Genomic DNA, 7,709 nt, shown 5'->3' with positions numbered 1-7,709 from the left:
GAAGAGAAGAGAAGAGAAGAGAAGAGAAGAGAAGAGAAGAGAAGAGAAGAGAAGAGAAGAGAAGAGAAGAGAAGAGAAGAGAAGTAGAGGCCGGCCATAGCACATGGAGAGGGGGGAAAGGAAGGAGGAAGGGGTGAGGGGACAGGGAGAAGCAAGAGGCAAGAGCAAGAGATCAAGAAAGAGAGGAGGCAAGCAACCCCTTTTATAGTGGGCCAGGCCTACCTGGCTGTTGCCAGGTAACTGTGGGGGTGGAGTTTAGACAGAATGCTAACAGTGGTCATGGGTACATACTCCTGGGAAAGATACTGGGACCCTGCCCCACTTCCTTCTTCCATTCCAACCTCTTTCCATCACATACCCCATCAGCTGAGTCGATTTGCTCCACATGCTCTCTGCCAGGAAATACTACCTCATTATAGACTCACAGCAATGGGGCAGCATCTGAACTGAAACCTCTGGAAGCGGTTCAGAGCCCCAAAGAACTCTCCTGTACTTAGATGGATTTATCTCAGGTGTTTGTAGCAGTAATGCAAAGCCGGGATAACACTGACCTCTTTCCCAGCCACAGGCAAGACCTTCTACTCCTTCTACTGGCCTTTATTGGGCAGCTTGTTCCCCTCACTAAAACACAAGCGCTAACATCACTCGCACACACAAATGAACACAGACATGCACATTCACACACACACACACACAGAGAGAGAGAGAGAGAGAGAGAGAGAGAGAGAGAGAGAGAGAGAGAGAGAGAGGCATGTACCATCCTTGAGCCCAAGCTCATCGTTTCCCAAATGGCTTAAAGTGTTTGGAACAAGACTCACAGAGTTTGGATTTGGGCAAAAAAGACAGCAGATGGCAGAACAACTTAAGACTCTGCAGTCCAGGCATGCACTCATCCTCCCGCCTCGGCCTCCGCAGTAGCTGAGGCTTCAAGCCTGCACCACAGACCCGACTGCTGTTTACGATAACACATTTCCACATCTCTTGCACTCACTTCTCTAGTGAACACTCCATCCACATCATCTGCCGGAAAAGAACACTGAAGCAATCAGAATCCAAATACCCTGGAAATTACATTGAATTTTTTTAAACTTTTTTTTTTTTTGTAGATTCCAGGTAAGTTATTTCCACCAGTGGAGAAACCGAAGCTCTGAGGTACCAGAGTCAGAGTAAAAATTCAAATAAAGGACTCAGGTTCCTCCTGCACATGCTGTGTGCGGTCACTCTTCCCTTGCACACATTGAATCCCGACATTCCAGCGAGCAGGAAGGACATCTGCCCTGCCTAGTCATCATGAGCTAGGGGCCCTAGGGAGGGCCAGTGAGACCACCAGCAACTCCTCCATTCAGAATCTCTTTCCTCCGAGGAAGTGCTGGCTGTCCTGCAGTTAGTTTCCACCACAGACCACATTAGGACAGGCTGTCCCTACTTGGCTGAGCAATAAGCTGGAACTCCCTGGAACATTTCAAAAAGATCAGTTGAGAATGGAGGACAGGACTTAACTAAACCAGATTACCTGGTTTATATGTTATTTTTCTTTTTCAGGAATCTGAAAATACAATAAAAAAAAAAAGGATTCAATGTAACCCACAGGGAATTCAGGGGTTGTGATAAGGGAGATTCCAATTGTATTTTTCTGTTTTAGGTGGATTGTTGTGAATGGAGGATTCCCAGAAGTGAGTTCAGAGGTGTGGAAATGCATTATCTTATCAGTCCAGGTGCTTATCAGCTGGATAACTGAACTGACCAAAGTACTCTATTATAAAGGTACTGAGCTGGTCTTCAAACTGAGAAGAGTGCTTGCTGTAACTAAGCCCACCACAAGGAGTACTTGCCCAGCATGTACAAGTCCCTGGCAATTACAAGCCTCTAGCATTACAATACACACACACACACACACACACACACACACGAGAGGTGGTTACATCCATACACCAACAAAAACTAAATTTCACAAACTCAATTTGAAGTGGAAGTTGTTGCTGAAACCAGAAAGGCAAACACTAGGGTACGAACTGAACAGTTCCACAGCTCTGAAGAACAAGGAAAGACAGATGCTGGGAAGCCAAACAAGGGTCCTCCAAAGGTGAAAATGATTCAGTGGATAGAGATGCTTACCACTAAGCCTGGCGACCTGAGTTCCGTCCTCTGACTGCCATAAAGTGGGGCCCCTGGAGTAGTCACACTCATTGAATCAGGAAATAGAATGGTGGCTGCCGGGAGCTGGGATGGGGAATTGGAGTTTGTGGGTACAGAGCCTCTCCCGGAAGTCAGAAAAAAAAGATTGGGTAAATAGAGTGTGGTGATGGTTATACAAAGTCAAATTACTTCTGCCACAACACTGAACATTTACAGTGTTTAAATAGCTTTTAAAAAGTACGATTTATAGTAAACTGTGGCATCTGGTACCACAATTTAATGCCCGCCCCCAGGCTGGGGGTGTAACTCAGTGGTGGGGCGCTTGCCTAGTATGTGTAAGCTGGATCTCAGGACAGAGGTGCGGACAACGAAAGCAGAGTTATGAAGAATAAAGCAACCGAACTGGGTTGTGATGTAGGCCAAGCGCTGGAGTTAGGAAAGGTGTGAGATAGGCTCCTGCTGGGATTAACATGACGCAGAGTGCGTTTGCAGTGAGCATTTGCGAACCTTTAGCAAGCTCTATGGATAGGATTCTAGCATTTTTCTGAATGCATATCACACTTTAAAAGTCTGAGAAACTGTTATCAACAAAGGGGAAACAAAACTAGACAAGACAGTCCACTATGCTGGAGGATAATCTTGTCTTTAAGGACATACATCAGTCAGTTAACTTCCGCCTATATTCGGTGCCCAAACTTAGCAATTCTGATTCTTGTCTCCAGGGGCACTTTTGCTCCTGAGCAAGAACAGCTCCTTTCCCCTACCTCCACCCCACCCCCGCAAGCCCCACCCATCAAGAGCAGCCCTCCTCACCTTGCAAGCCCCACCCCACCTCCAAGCCAGATTTTCTTTTTTAAGCCTCCCCCTCCCAGAGTCCCTTCCCCTCAAGGCTATTCAGCACAATCCAGGCTTTCTTCCCGCAGTTTTGAGCGTGAGGGATCTCGGGGTTCAGCTTTGTAGGGATTAGGTAAATCACAGGTGCGCCCTCACCTGAACCAGCCCCCAGCTTATTCATTAATCGGGAGTTTACCCGCTGTTATTCCAAGCTCTCTCTCTCCTTGGCAGACTGATGGCTTTGGACTGGTTCCCGGTTTGAGGCCCCTGCAGGCCCCCCTTTCCACTCACTGCCAAAATGCCTCTCTGCAGGTTTCTCCACGGTGTGCCTGGGTTTTGTGGGCGTGTATTCTCAGCCAGATGCCCCACGTAGAGTTGGCATCCCAGCCCGGCTCCCTCTTCCTTACCCACTGCCACAGCGACTCACCCTTTCACACACTCCTAGGCTGTGATCTGAGCTGCTTTCTCTACAAAGGGACCTAGATCTCCTTTCTCACTCCCAACTCTCTTACAAAGCCTCTCTTTCTGCTTTGATCCCAAATTCTTTCTCTCGCCGCCGGAGCACAAGCTTCAGCGCAGCTTTCGATGAAGCCAGTTTACATTTCGACCCATTCCGTCCTTTGAATCCAGCCTCTATTTACAATAATAATAATTGGGTGTGGGAGTGTGGCTGTGAGGCGGGCACCTGCTGAGCACACAGGAGAACTAGGGTTCCATCTCCACAGATACTAACAGAAAGAAGGGAGAAGAGAAGAAAGGAAAACAAACTACTGACTTCTTTGAGATAGACATACTAAGTTTTGCATCCACGCACTCTCAGAGAACATTCCCAAGTTCACCAGGAAAGAGGCTTAGGTCTATCGGACTATTAACTTCCCCACAAGCCTACAGAAACAGCAAGACCTTCATCGCTAGCATGCACGCACTCATACATGTACCCACCCAGCCACAAAAACATTTAAAAATAGGTCTTTCAGGATGACTCAGCACTCAAGAGCACTCCAAGTTCAGTTCCCAGAGGACCCAAGTCCAGCTTCCAGCACCCACACTAAGTGGTCATAGTCCGCAACCCCAGCTCCAGGGTATCTGATGCCTCTGTCCTTCAAGGGTTTCTACACACACGTGCACATACTGACAGGCGGGCACACATCTTTTTTATTTTTATTTTTACACATAATTACAAATAATAAATCTTTATAAAACATTAAAAAAAATAATGTATCAGGCTGAGGGTGCGGCTCAGTTGGGGAGTATTTCTGAAGCACAAGTAAGACCATGGGTCCCACCCCCAGCTCTGCCAAAAGGAGGAAAGGAGGATGTGAGAAGGGCTGAGATGGAGACTTCGCTTTAGCAAGAGTAAGGAAGCCACTGCGTTCTGCCCTTTATGTGCATACCTGCATACTCCCTACGAAACACACAGTTCAAGAGCAAGCTTCGTCAGAGAGTGCTCATCTAGAATGAATGAGATCACAGATGGCATTCCCAGATACATAAAACCAAGCGCCAGTCAGTGACTTAGGGGTATGGCTCAGGAGCAGAGGGCTTGTCAGATGTCTTGCTGTTGATGCTGTGAACAAAACCTGAGGGAAGTATCTACTGGGTCTCACAGTTTGGAGAAAACAGTCCATTGTGTTGGGAAGGCTTGGCAGCCAACTAACTGCTTCTTGGTGGTGGGAACACGTAGAGGTTGTTCACAACTGGGCATATTGAAGAGGACTGAGGACAGGGGAGGAGCGGACCATAGCTTTCTCACCCGACTTCATCAAGCTAGGCCCTACTTCCTAACAGTTTCAGAGTCTCACAAAGCTGTGCCACCACCCGGGGACCAAATATTCAAACACATGAGTCTATGAGAACCACTCTGCATCCAGTGAGTGAGATCCTGAGGGTTTGTTGTTGTTTTGACTTTTGGAGACAGGGTTTCTTTGTGTAGCCCTGGCTGTCCTGGAATTCACTCTGCAGACCAGGCTGGCCTCCAAATGAGAGATTTGCCTGGCTCTGCCTCCCAGTGCTGGGACTAAAGGTGTGAGCCACCACTGCCCAGCCAGAGACCCTGAGTTTTATCATCAGCATGCAACAACATTATCAATTTCATGCCTACCCTGTAGTGTGGAAATTCAAAGAAACGGGGTTTAGAGATGGACACAAGGAACTCAGCCTGGGCTGTTCAGTAAGACTGTTCTCAAACACAAACAAATGGCGGCACCTGAGATTTGTCATGCTCTCTGTTGTGTCAGGCATCCCTGGAGGCGCATGCATCTTGTGAGGTGCCATTGTCACCAGGACACATGATATTTCTATCTTGCTGGCTTCTTCTAGCCATGGTTACAACAATGAAACAAGAGTCATAATATTTCAGAGATTTAAAGATATCGCCAGGTCTAGAGGGGCAAGAGAACTTGCCTAACGTGCACAAGGCCCTGGATTCCGTCCCAGTGCTGCATGCAAAGAATAATAATTAAATAAAAGAGCGTCTCAGTGTCTTCTGCTTGTACTCATTCATCTAAAAAGTAGTACACAAGCTCGGGGAACAAAATGGAAAAGAAAAAAAAATCCAGAGAGCAAATGAGTGTCACTGGGCACACACTCGGCTTTTGGAGACATACTTCCATCTCTGGGGTTGAAATTGCATTGTGTAAAACACAATGAGAGGCAAAGGGGACCCTGGCTGAACAAGATGGAAATCACTTCCTAGAACCACAATATACCGTGTTCCAACTGGGGCTTGGGAGCAGGGGGTAATCCTAAACAATCCAAGTCTTAACATGGAAATGATATTTATTATTTCTCTCCACTCCACACCCCTGAGTAAGATGACACTAAGAGCTGGCTTTGACTTACCAACCCCTGACAGCTGAGAAGCAAGACTCTGTGGGCCCTGTTAGGCTCACAGAATTGCACACTGGGCTCTTCGCTGCTTCCAAAGATACTAACAATCTGTAGACAAATGAGCGAGCCCCTTAAGGGCAACCAGAAACCAGGATGTCAGGTGAGTTCTATCAGCAAAAAAAACGTAGGGAAAAGAACAGAAGAAAGAAGGAAGGGAAAAAAAGAAGAAAAGGAAGAAGGAAGGGAGAGAGAGAAGGAGGAAGAAGACTTTTTGTTTTTAAATTTAGCTTTTTTTCTAAAGTTTTTTGTTGGTTGGTTGGTTGATTGGTTGGGGTTTAATGTTTGGTTTTTGTTTTGCTTTGTTATGCATTGACAGAGGATCTCTCTGCTTCTTCTGGCTGCCCCAGAACTTATTACATAGATAAGACTATCATTGAACACACAGAGATCGACCTACCTCTGCCTTTCCAGTGCTGAGATTAAAGGCCTGCATCACCATACTGGACCCTTAATGTACTTTTTCCAAACTTGTTCAGGATTATGAGAAAAAGAAAGAGGTGAAGATGATTCTATAGAGTCGAGTAGCCAAAGGGCAAAACTATACTCATTTCTCAATGGCAGACTTTTGCAACCTAAGCTCTAGATTTAAAAAAAAAAAAAAAGTAGATGCTTCTTTTCCTTTCCCACAAAGTGAAAATCAGAAGGAGTGGACCACGAACCCACTTGTGAAAATGGTACTCATTCCCGTTCATTCAAATTCCAGTCCAGCAGCTTCACTTCCACCTCTCCCAGCCCTTCTCCATCCTCCAGAGGGGAGCAGTAGTTTGCCAGCCCCACACAGAACTCCCTACGGAATTCCCTTGCTCCTTGGTGACCCTCATCCCTCCGTGACCACCAACCTTCAATTTCACAAAAGTCAAAGAAAGTCCATGCTTGCACTTCATCTCAAAATGATGTTTGCCCCCAAGAAGCCTCACTCCTCATAACGTTCTAAACTCAAGGGCTGTAATTTTTGCACCCTCCCTTCTTCCCAGACAGTCATAGAGTATCTTCACAGCACCATTCTCTCGGGGCCAGATCTCAGCTGATAGGAGCAAAACCTTGTCTGTCTGCTTTCAACATGTTTCCATTCCATCTGGGGCCAAGCTTCCCAACTACCAAAACAGGCCAGTGTCCCAGGTTTTCCTGCTGTACCTCTAACCTTTGTTCCTTGATTAAGTACTTGGTTCCTCTCTACACAGAACTGGACTCTGTCCAACGTGTGTCTCCAGGTCTTCAAGTATTCACTCAGGAGATGTTTTTATCCAGAGGTCCATGTTTGCCTTTGGAGTTGGTTCTTAAGGATCCTAAGAAAAGGTCAAGGGAGGGAACCCTGGTCCAAGGCTCTTGCCCCACCCCCACCCCCACCCCCATCAAGGCAGGAAAAGGAAACCCCTTTGTGTGCACAACTTGCTGACAATTGCTGGCTCTTGCCAGAGTGGTGTGCTTTCCTTTCTCAACATAGGAAACTGCTAAGAACTGCAACAGGGCAGAAAGACAGGAGGAGCTGTCCCTTCTGAAGACAGCAGGGTTGCAGAGGCCACACAAACGCTACTATGGGTTATTTCGGGAACAACAATGAAACTCTGAGCCACTCTTTTCTCTCTGAGCCAGCCACATCAGCGCAATTTGACTTTTGACATCTTTTCCTTGTGATGAGAAACGGCTGGCTCTTTCAGCAGTTGTAGGGGAAAGGGCCTGCTAACCAGAGGGAAGGAAACCCCCACCACAGACCCTACAGGAAGGAAGGCCTGCGCCTGGAAACTCACAGGCAGGAGCCATTAGAGGGCAGCAAGTGTCTATCTGGGAGACCTGGCAGCAAGATCTCTCTCTCTCTCTCTCTCTCTCTCTCTCTCTCTCTCTCTCTCTCT

General features: G+C 47.0%; 1 long non-coding RNA gene across 2 annotated transcripts in view; it reads right to left on the bottom strand.

Moving 5' to 3' along the window:
* The window catches only part of LOC114617655, a 6,971-nt gene extending 3,460 nt beyond the window's left edge, over positions 1-3,511 (bottom strand). Inside the window, exons 1-2 of one of the 2 annotated variants that reach the window (XR_003710832.1) lie at positions 3,167-3,511; positions 2,116-2,220 (exon numbers count right to left, since the gene is read on the bottom strand). This is a non-coding gene — a long non-coding RNA (uncharacterized LOC114617655). Of the gene's footprint in view, positions 1-2,115; positions 2,381-3,166 lie in introns of those variants that run through there. The other variant, XR_003710831.1, reaches the window with a different exon arrangement.
* Between the last annotated feature and the right edge of the window lie 4,198 nt (positions 3,512-7,709).

Source organism: Grammomys surdaster, unplaced genomic scaffold (genome assembly GCF_004785775.1).
Source record: "Grammomys surdaster isolate TR1022 unplaced genomic scaffold, NIH_TR_1.0 137, whole genome shotgun sequence".
Lineage (NCBI taxonomy): Eukaryota > Metazoa > Chordata > Mammalia > Rodentia > Muridae > Grammomys > Grammomys surdaster.
The sequence above is the reverse complement of the archived record's forward strand: the minus strand, read 5'-3'. Positions and strand labels throughout refer to the sequence as shown.